The sequence below is a fragment of the Schistocerca cancellata genome, chromosome 7, assembly GCF_023864275.1.
Source record: "Schistocerca cancellata isolate TAMUIC-IGC-003103 chromosome 7, iqSchCanc2.1, whole genome shotgun sequence".
Classification (NCBI taxonomy): domain Eukaryota; kingdom Metazoa; phylum Arthropoda; class Insecta; order Orthoptera; family Acrididae; genus Schistocerca; species Schistocerca cancellata.
This window is the reverse complement of record NC_064632.1, coordinates 79,945,441-79,957,486: the sequence shown is the minus strand read 5'-3', so window position 1 is coordinate 79,957,486 and position 12,046 is coordinate 79,945,441.

The window sequence follows — 12,046 nt, the reverse complement described above, 5'->3', positions numbered from 1 at the left end:
CAGTTTGTACATATTCCTGGCTGGTACGACGCACACAAAAGGTGATCACGCATGTTTTAATTTTCATAACACCACTTTATATTTAATATTAAGCAGATTGGTAGTCTGGTTAGTCCATGTCCAGTAATTTAAATTAGTCAGTGCCTAAGTATTTTATTCCGACTATGTGATTACCTATTTGCTGCTATAAAAACACTGGTAATTTTTACACAGAGGTGCATCAGATGACGAAACTTGAAACGTTGCTAAACCGGTAGTGCGAGCCTACGAGGACTTCTCTAAATACAGCTATAGTGGATTAAGGAGCTTTCATTCAGCTATATCTTCATCACTTTTACCCACTTTAACATCTGGATGTTACTGATTGAAATGCCTGTAATTTGTATTTAAACCACTGATGCTAAGATTATAGATTTTTAGACAGTATCGGTCTACAGTAATTTGATTCTGAAAATTCTGAACGGAAAGAGGTAGTGTTCCGGGGAATTTTCTTTAGCGTCGGTCTGAGTAGGAATCGATCACGGGGAAAGCGACCGCATGTGTGTGTTTATATTTTAGAGGGTACGCCTCTAGGCACGCCACTTTCCGTGCTGGAAAGACCTCCGCCGAACGAACTGCCGTGCTGCGGTAAATACTGAATCATGGCCCCGGGGGATTTACCAGTCCCGTCCGGGCAGGACAGCTCGGATCACGCGCTGCTTCATCGAAGTTCGCGACACGGATGGCACGCTATTCCGTGGTGATGTTACACTGCTGCGAATTGCGTCCAAGATCACGATGTTTGTAGGTTATATCGCCAACGTTTACTGCAGCCGTCGTTGGCAGTTTCCGCCTGAAGCACATTCGTCTGTTATAACGTTGCCAGGCAGCGAGTGAGGTAGTGTTTAGCGACATAATTATCGCGCCAACGCACTGGTAGGCAAGACGCCACGTAAACTGCATTTTAAATTACTACTCAGACTGGAAACTTCCAGCGCAATATGGCTTTCTTGTAAGTTGTAAGAACAAATGTATTACTTACCGATTACTGCGTCTAAAAAAATGGTTCAAATGGCTCTGAGCAATATGCAACTTAACATCTGAGGTCATCAGTCCCCTAGAAATTAGAACTACTAAAACCCAACTAACCTAAGGACGACACACACATCCATGCCCGAGGCAGGATTCGAACCTGCGACCGTAGCTGTCGCGCGGTTCCAGGCTGAAGCGCCTAGAACCGCTCGGCCACTCCAGCCGGCTACTGCGACTAACTGAGTGCTGTACGTTGTAAATTCTGTTCTACCTAACTAATAAAGCGGACTGCAAGATTATCTGTTGGTACAGACTAGTTATGTTTCGTGTGATACAGGTGTATGGCAGCTATACAAACATAGCAAAGAGATCATCTCCACACAAAGATCAGCAGAGCACATAGAAACATCAACTTCACTTCAAAAACGACACACATCCGCAGCCGTGAACGCAAACGCACGACAATGCGGTGTCGCTCGAGATGGAAATAACCTGGTTCGAATCCTAGTTGTGGATGAAATTTTCATTGCCTGTAAGGTGGCGTGAAGTTTCTCATCTGTAGTCTTAACGCCATTGTCTTGGTTTAAATTCGAAACTTCTAAGCAGTGTCTCACGAAGATACACTCCTGGAAATTGAAATAAGAACACCGTGAATTCATTGTCCCAGGAAGGGGAAACTTTATTGACACATTCCTGGGGTCAGATACATCACATGATCACACGGACAGAACCACAGGCACATAGACACAGGCAACAGAGCATGCACAATGTCGGCACTAGTACAGTGTATATCCACCTTTCGCAGCAATGAAGGCTGCTATTCTCCCATGGAGACGATCGTAGAGATGCTGGATGTAGTCCTGTGGAACGGCTTGCCATGCCATTTCCACCTGGCGCCTCAGTTGGACCAGCGTTCGTGCTGGACGTGCAGACCGCGTGAGACGACGCTTCATCCAGTCCCAAACATGCTCAATGGGGGACAGATCCGGAGATCTTGCTGGCCAGGGTAGTTGACTTACACCTTCTAGAGCACGTTGGGTGGCACGGGATACATGCGGACGTGCATTGTACTGTTGGAACAGCAAGTTCCCTTGCCGGTCTAGGAATGGTAGAACGATGGGTTCGATGACGGTTTGGATGTACCGTGCACTATTAAGTGTCCCCTCGACGATCACCAGTGATGTACGGCCAGTGTAGGAGATCGCTCCCCACACCATGATGCCGGGTGTTGGCCCTGTGTGCCTCGGTCGTATGCAGTCCTGATTGTGGCGCTCACCTGCACGGCGCCAAACACGCATACGACCATCATTGGCACCAAGGCAGAAGCGACTCTCATCGCTGAAGACGACACGTCTCCATTCGTCCCTCCATTCACGCCTGTCGCGACACCACTGGAGGCGGGCTGCACGATGTTGGGGCGTGAGCGGAAGACGGCCTAACGGTGTGCGGGACCGTAGCCCAGCTACATGGAGACGGTTGCGAATGGTCCTCGCCGATACCCCAGGAGCAACAGTGTCCCTAATTTGCTGGGAAGTGGCGGTGCGGTCCCCTACGGCACTGCGTAGGATCCTACGGTCTTGGCGTGCATCCGTGCGTCGCTGCGGTCCGGTCCCAGGTCGACGGGCACGTGCACCTTCCGCCGACCACTGGCGACAACATCGATGTACTGTGGAGACCTCACGCCCCACGTGTTGAGCAATTCGGCGGTACGTCCACCCGGCCTCCCGCATGCCCACTATACGCCCTCGCTCAAAGTCCGTCAACTGCACATACGGTTCACGTCCACGCTGTCGCGGCATGCTACCAGTGTTAAAGACTGCGATGGAGCTCCGTATGCCACGGCAAACTGGCTGACACTGACGGCGGCGGTGCACAAATGCTGCGCAGCTAGCGCCATTCGACGGCCAACACCGCGGTTCCTGGTGTGTCCGCTGTGCCGTGCGTGTGATCATTGCTTGTACAGCCCTCTCGCAGTGTCCGGAGCAAGTATGGTGGGTCTGACACTCCGGTGTCAATGTGTTCTTTTTTCCATCTCCAGGAGTGTATGTCTGAAGACACAGTGCACCGAACACTCCTAGCGATGGGCCTCCACAGCTGGCGAACCATGCATGTACCAATGTTAGCGACACGATATTGACGACTATTACTGAACTGGCCACTTGAACGTCGGCAGTAGAGACTGCCGCAGTGGCAGAGCATTGCAGGATCTGATGAGTTCCGATACCTTCATCTTGAAGCCGAACGGGACGGAGACAAGGTGGCGGTGGTTCCATTATGTTCTGGGGAACATTCACTTAGGCATCCACGGGTCCAATAGAGCTCAAGCAAGGCACCACGACGGCCAAGGAGTATCGTACACTGGTTGCAGACCATGCCGATCATTTTTCCCGGTGGCAGTGGCATTTTTCTACAAGATAATGCTCCATGTCACGAGGACAGGCGTGTAATGGAGTGCTTCGAGGAACACAGTAGCGAGTTCCAATTGATGTGCTGGGCTCCCAGTTCACTAAATCTGAACCCGATCGGACACATCTGGGATGTGATTGAACGTGGCCTCAGAGCCCATTGCCCTCCTTCCCGGAATTTATGATAATTAAGTGACTTGTGAATGCAGATGTGTTGCCAACTCCCTCCAGCTACCTACCCAGGCCTCTCTCCTTCCATGCCACCACGCTTCGCCGCTTTTTTCGTGCCAAAGGTGGACACATCGAATATTAGGCTCATAAGCGACGTTTTGACTGATCATTGTACACCGGTACAGCGTTTCGTTCTCTTGCTTCCCTTCAGCCATATCAACAGAAAATCAGCACTACACTGCACACAATCACGGGACGCAGATACACACGTGACCCTTCTTAACAGCTCTGAAAAGGCGATGCAGGATTCCTGCGCTCATTTCCTAAGTACTGGGCTACTCTGACTTTTCTCTTATAATCTTCGCCACCATCATCACACAACACAATCATTACACTATAGAAGCATCCATTACACTCACATTTACTCTAGTTATGTACATACGGGACACTACACAATTCTGACATGGAAAGAGGCGCATGCACACAGGGGAAGTACACGCTTCTGACAGGTGACTGAACCCTCACTGTAAGATATCCCAGCCAACAATGCAATACGACATTTAGGTACATTTTTACTACCGTACAGAAAAGGAAACACAAACACAAATTCAGCAACTTAACACAACATTACTTGAATACAACGGTAACCACAAGCGTCACATTTGCAGACAATGATCAGAAACAGACACAACTATGCATTGAAACCAAGAGAAAGAAACGCGACATTTATGATACAGACATTCAGTCATATATAAAAATCATTTTATTCAAAATCAGAAAAATTTCTATTAAATAAAACTTACACTTCAGGATTAAATGCAAATGCTGAAAACTCTCACCACTATGCATTTTTGTGCTTGTCAAATCACAATCAAACTGACTATACTCTTAACTGTAGCATCGATTATTTCATTATTGTGGCGTACGTTTCGCGTCGCTTTACCGTTTCAAGTTCATTTCCATGAAGTTTCCCTTTTAAATACAGATAAAACTCATTGGAGGCAAGTCCACCGGACGAGAAGGCCCCAGAGATTTGGCTTACTGTGCACTCTTCCGTGAAAGGCTTCACCAATACGAGACAGCGTCCGCAGCTCGTGGTCGTGCGGTAGCGTTCTCGCTTTCCGCGCCCGGGTTCCCGGGTTGGATTCCCGGCGGTGTCTAGGATTTTCTCTGCCTCGTGATGACTGGGTGTTGTGTGATGTCCTTAGGTTAGTTAGGTTTAAGTAGTTCTAAGTTCTGGGTGACTAATGACCATTGATGTTAAGTCCCATAGTGCTCAGAACCATTTGAACCAATACGAGACAGCGATTAATGAGACGCGTGGCACATAGCTCCATTTTTCTGGAAACAGTGGCGCTACCTTTAATGTTTTATTGACTGAGAGTAAGAGTTTTCGAGAACTTGAAGATAATCTTCTGTATTGACAGTGGATTCAAAGAACACTGAACCGATAATTCCACTGCACCCGTGGTCTAGGGGCTGCACACATTTACTAATTACAATTGCGTAGTTACATAAAATGAGTAAATGAAAATAAAAAAGTAACGTAAAATATAAATTATAGACCGATGGAACCCGTCCCTTGGAGTAATTTTCGGGAATAGGCAACGCCTGAAGAGGGATAGTTCACTATTTTTGGCAGGGACGGTGTCAAGTAGGGGTAGATCTGATTTTTGTTTCTTTTATTTTCACACTATTGAATATCCAAGAGTGCGGATAATTGCATCCATACTTCCTTTTCTGACTGTCAGATGCAGCGCCAACTGTCCTCGCGAATGACGACATCAGCTCGCCGCAACATGTCAGGTGTGAAAGCCGTGGCTAGACTCCCTGACCGCTGCAAATCGTGGAACTCCGCCGAACTGCTTTCTGATGATCTCATCCTACATAACCAGAGACTAACTATACTTCTGTCGACATCAGATGCTCAATAGGCTTTGCACAAGCATTTGTGAATATTCCCCACAGCTTCTTTCTCTGCAGTAAGAAATTAAATGATGGCACATTGCTTGTAACGTACATAACCTACAGATGCCATTTTGGAACTGTCCTGTAGCTACGCTCTGTCGGAAGCTAGGGAAACTTGGCGTGCTTGAGAGGTGGCATGAGGCCCCTCTCATATTTCTACCTTACTATTTTCCTCTCTAATTGCATGCGGTGAAAAGTCGCTATTCCTTCACACACGGACTTCCCATGCAGCGTCTCTCGTCACCCGGGAGGTCCGGTGACAGGCGGCCTCTGCTGATCTTGAAAGGGTAAACCGACGGGTGTGAGGGAGTTGAGTGACTGCCTTCCAGACGCCAGCGTTGTGGAATAGCGGCGGAGACACCCTCGCAGGGGCCTGAAGTAGCGGCTGGGCTAGAGGTTCACTTACTTCGCTGAAACTTAGCGAAAACACTTTCTGGCGGGCTACCAGCGAGGCGTGGGAATGACTTGTGTACCCAGGCAGTTGTGGCGGGCAAATTCCCGCGCTTCCTAAAAAATCGTAACTGTGATTGGCTTGCTCAGGGCATAGCTCCGTGACGTAGCAAAATCGGCGCAGAAATTGGCGCCAAGAATCTCCATTGGTGGAATAGTAGTGCTCCAGCAATAGAGTGGAATTTTCCGCCGGTTTTTGAGCTGCTGATTGGAATGGTTAACCACAGCTACTGTCGTGGGGGCAGGAATGTTCTGTGTTCAGTTTGTACAGGTGCTCTTGTGGGTAGTCAGCTCTCGCCTTTCGGTCAGAGTAGGTTACAAGACTGAGCTCTCGCTGCTCTAGACAGCTTGCCTTTCGTTGGCTGTCTAATATACTTTTATTTAACTGTAACTGTTTGACGAAGTTGCTGAAGTTTCGACTTCAACGTAACTTTCCGAGTACAGTTGGCAATTAAGCGTTCTGCGTACAAGAGGCCTATGTTGTCTGTCTTGAGCAGTTTTGGCTAAAGTTGACTGTATCGGAGTTACTGTGTGACTTCGCTTGTTAAAATCAATGAATGCACCATCAGTGGTTGTGTGGCTAGCCTTCTTAGTCTCCCTCAGAGGCGCATTTGTATTGCTAGGAAGGCTTTAGTCTGGAACAACCAGGCCAGGATAATTTGTTTCGGGATATACTTGCGACATTATCATCACCATGACGGGACGTCGAAGCAACTAGCCATCGCCTCCGGTATGCCAGATCGTGTCCGTGCAGTTAAGAAGTCAGCTTGGTAATGTACGTCCGCAGCACCAGCAAAGCAGGCAATTTTGCTAGGTGATAATCTGAGCTCAGCAGAGCGCGCCTGTTTGTCTTTTCTAACTTTGATCTGTGTTGGGTGTTCATTGTCTGAGTTCTCACTAATGTAGCAGCAATTAATGCTGGGTTCGCTGTGTGTCTCTCTTAAGACTTGAGTTGCAAGGAATTGGCTCCACATACCACTTCGTCATAAATGTCACAATCTAGTTTAGGGACAACTTCACGTTCACAGCATTTATTTGAGTATCCAATTTGACCCATTTTGATGTATTGTAAATGTTTCATGTGTTTTGTTTATGATTTTGAGTTTAGTCATAATAAATAAAATTGTTATTTTGGACAGAACTTTCATTTTGTTAATCGGTAGAGCAACCCTATCATTTCTCACTACGTTACTGAAACTTTCCTTTATTTAATTAATGTCTATCAAATTAAATTATTGCAGGTGCCAAACTCTTTTCTACTCCACTTGCAGGGTCGATTACAGTCAGTTCGCGTTTCTTCTTAATCCATGTGCAACAGCAAAAGTAGAAGTTAAAAAGAAGGGGGGGCTTAAAGCATCATTTCCATATGAAAAATCGAGAAGAATTTAGTGTTAAATACACTGCTAGCCCCGGCAGCTCGCACGCTCACTCAGTAGACTTCACAAAATACATACGTAACGTTATTCATTCGTAGCATTGTTTTCGGCTGAGAAAACAGTGCGGCGCATTACTTTCGGGGCAAACCTCGTATCTGTGACGTCTGCGTACGCAGGCAAAGCCACGGGCAAAATGCACCTCCTGAACCCCTAGATTTCAATCAAATTTGTTAAACATATAACTTACTATCCGTATAGAAGTACCATGGCAGTAGGTACAGACACTTGTTATTGTGGTAGCGGTGATAATTTGAAGAGAGAAGGGGAACGAGGAAACGGAGATAGTGACATGGGAAGGAGGAGATGGAGACAGATGGAGCCGGAGGAGATGGGTAAAGAGAGGAGGAGGGGGAATGGATGGCGAAAGGGATGGGGAAGAGAATGACACAGAGAGCGGGGCGAGTGCATGGATGTAGGGGTTAGGAGGAGAGTCACAGAGGGCGAAGTAGCAAACGACAGTGGGTGGGAGGAGCAGATGGACAGGGAGAGGGGCAGATGTAGATAGATAGGGAGTGGTGGTGATGCTGATGGACAGAAAGATGGGGTGGAGGAAATAACCTTAGGAGAGGGGGTGAGGAGGAGCAGGTGGTAAGGGAGAGGCGGAAGTGGGGTATGGATTAATAGAAGACTGGAATAGAAACACACCCGGGAAAAGCCGAATACTCACATACATTGAAATCGGAGGGAGTCTGACTCAGTAGACCGTCGATCGATGCATCTGAGGCGACGTGACCTGCAATCCTCAAATACTTTTTGTAATTGCGTGCAGTGGTTTACGTGTGTGGGAACACTGTCTCTGCATTGTGTAGGATCCACTGTAGGCGCTAGTGGCTGCCGAAACCACAGTTCTTGTGTTGTTTCCGAAATTCTACAGCCCACAAGTCTTGCACGAATCATCTACGGCGTTCTGAGTCAACTGGCTCGCGACGTTTTGCTATCATTACTGCACAGTTGCCTACAGCAGACTCCTGAGATATCGAGACTGCCATATGCCGAATGCAGCTGCAGTGTACGGGCGTCAACGCGGTCCACCTTTAGATGGGATCAGCTTTGCGCGGCTTTCGGCCTCTTACTCAGTTCAAATATTCTTCTTGGGTCGGCTTTTGCAGCGTTGCTCCGTTTGGCCAAGAAACGTTGAACCTAATGAGAAAGATTTCTGCGCTTTGATGTGTGGTCTCGGAGATGAGTCTTACGTACAACGCAGGCACACAGACGAGAAATGAAGTTGTCTTTAATAATTCAAGGAGGAACGAACCTCGTAAAGGGCCAACGCGTAAAGCGGGGATCGTTCGGCTTGACCTCAGTATGGACAGTACCCTTTCATAATCAGTATCACAGCACATCTAATACAAAATAACAGAAATTTAAAATAAACAATATATTCAAAATCAGAGACCGAGTAGACGATGCAAACTGCCGACTATCAATTTTCGGATAATTATCGGTACATAATGGCTGCACTGGAGAGCCACGATTGATAATTAGATATAATTGACACAGTTTCCTGCGTCAGTCATTAACATGTTACATTCAGTACTTGTTACAGTATCATGTTTAAGCATCAGGTAGGAAATCAGGTAAATAACGATCGTATTTTGATTGACAGAATGTAAAAATTATGTTTCCAGCAATGAGCCAAGTAACAAAAGTGAAAATCAATCCGGAACCAGCTCGTTATTACGCTTATAGCTTCAAACAAATGGTTGGCTGTCCCACTAATGGAAACAATAATATAATTTACGTAATTTTTCACTCTTTCACGCTGCTACTTTTGAAGCATTTAGTAAATCAAATTAAATTGAGGCTGTAATATTTTTAAAAAATCATTTCATTTATTCGGTGCTTTTAACACTGGGATGCAGCCATTTGTTTTCTGGATTCTCAGTTACGAATGAAGACGTTTTCTAGTGCTACAGCTGATTCACAAATTAGCGAATGATGCCTTTGTACAAACTGTCGTCTTTTATACAAATTAAACTATCAGGGGATGGACATAAATCCGTTCGATGCTAGAAGATATATCAGAAATTTTCACTTATTAGCTTCTTATAGAGTAGCGTATCAGTGTTGGAAACCATATTTTTTTCGTAGTAACTGCCTTTGGTAATTGCTATGTCACCAAAATACCGTTTACTCCAATATCAGATTGTATCCATTCCAATATTACTTCTTTTGCCTTAGACGTAATTTTGATGATGAATAGTATTGTCATGAAAATATAGCTTGTAGAACTGACCTTTACTTACGAAGTACGATCGTTTCGGGAATTCGTTTGTTCGTGGTGTAAGGTTGCCATGCAACTTGCATCAGAGTTGCCGTAATACCTGCCAAGGTTATGGTCTCAGTGCTAGAGTTGGCTATATACTTGCACATCTGAAGTTCCAACACTTTCTGTTACAGTCATCGGTTGAAATATGGAGGTAATTTAGCAGCAAAATTATCAAGCCCATGAAAAAAATTTCCTTGATGATACAGTTGGTGAATTTTTGAAAATTTTTGTTAAAAGCGGTCAACATACGAGTCCCTTACTTTTAAGTTTGATTCAGAAATCATAAATGCCACTACATCCGGAAAAAAGTGTAATAAATCCAATCATTAAGCCAAGTAACGTTGTCATTTCAAGAATATTTCCTGTCACATCCTATTAACGAAATTCTAGTTAACGTACTGCAAGTAATGATGAATAAAGAACTAAACTGTATCTTCAACAGTAAGAAATTTTGTATAAACATCAAGCAAGTTTTCTCAGAAATCACTCTTTGAATCGAGAAATTTTGAAGTTCCATCAGGACATAAGGAATGTGATGGACGGTTGTGTGACACCTTTGGCTGTCTTCGTAGATTATAAGTGTGCCTGTAACACCACGTTGTCTTTAAAATTAATGGTCACACCAAGTCGGAATAGAATCAATGGCGACGTGATAAATAGGTTCTATCTATTTATGAACTACATACACTCCTGGAAATGGAAAAAAGAACACATTGACACCGGTGTGTCAGACCCACCATACTTGCTCCGGACACTGCGAGAGGGCTGTACAAGCAATGATCACACGCACGGCACAGCGGACACACCAGGAACCGCGGTGTTGGCCGTCGAATGGCGCTAGCTGCGCAGCATTTGTGCACCGCCGCCGTCAGTGTCAGCCAGTTTGCCGTGGCATACGGAGCTCCATCGCAGTCTTTAACACTGGTAGCATGCCGCGACAGCGTGGACGTGAACCGTATGTGCAGTTGACGGACTTTGAGCGAGGGCGTATAGTGGGCATGCGGGAGGCCGGGTGGCCGTACCGCCGAATTGCTCAACACGTGGGGCGTGAGGTCTCCACAGTACATCGATGTTGTCGCCAGTGGTCGGCGGAAGGTGCACGTGCCCGTCGACCTGGGACCGGACCGCAGCGACGCACGGATGCACGCCAAGACCGTAGGATCCTACGCAGTGCCGTAGGGGACCGCACCGCCACTTCCCAGCAAATTAGGGACACTGTTGCTCCTGGGGTATCGGCGAGGACCATTCGCAACCGTCTCCATGAAGCTGGGCTACGGTCCCGCACACCGTTAGGCCGTCTCCCGCTCACGCCCCAACATCGTGCAGCCCGCCTCCAGTGGTGTCGCGACAGGCATGAATGGAGGGACGAATGGAGACGTGTCGTCTTCAGCGATGAGAGTCGCTTCTGCCTTGGTGCCAATGATGGTCGTATGCGTGTTTGGCGCCGTGCAGGTGAGCGCCACAATCAGGACTGCATACGACTGAGGCACACAGGGCCAACACCCGGCATCATGGTGTGGGGAGCGATCTCCTACACTGGCCGTACACCACTGGTGATCGTCGAGGGGACACTGAATAGTGCACGGTACATCCAAACCGTCATCGAACCCATCGTTCTACGATTCCTAGACCGGCAAGGGAACTTGCTGTTCCAACAGGACAATGCACGTCCGCATGTATCCCGTGCCACCCAACGTGTTCTAGAAGGTGTAAGTCAACTACCCTGGCCAGCAAGATCTCCGGATCTGTCCGCCATTGAGCATGTTTGGGACTAGATGAAGCGTCGTCTCAAGCGGTCTGCACGTCCAGCACGAACGCTGGTCCAACTGAGGCGCCAGGTGGAAATGGCATGGCAAGCCGTTCCACAGGACTACATCCAGCATCTCTACGATCGTCTCCATGGGAGAATAGCAGCCTGCATTGCTGCGAAAGGTGGATATACACTGTACTAGTGCCGACATTGTGCATGCTCTGTTGCCTGTGTCTATGTGCCTGTGGTTCTGTCAGTGTGATCATGTGATGTATCTGACCCCAGGAATGTGTCAATAAAGTTTCCCCTTCCTGGGACAATGAATTCACGGTGTTCTTATTTCAATTTCCAGGAGTGTATTTTCTCGACAGAATGTAGGGCGTCCTCAGGTAGCAGCTAATAGCCCAGTTCGTTTCAGTGTAATGATGACGGTCCACCATAGTGCCCTGAAAGAAGTACTTGACATTAATACAATTCTGCAGAAGGTGGAACAAAACAGGACGTCATCTATTCCTCACACACAGAAGATGAATTTCTTTACAGTGGAGATGTGTATGTTTTATTTTAATGACAGAAGCCATTTTCT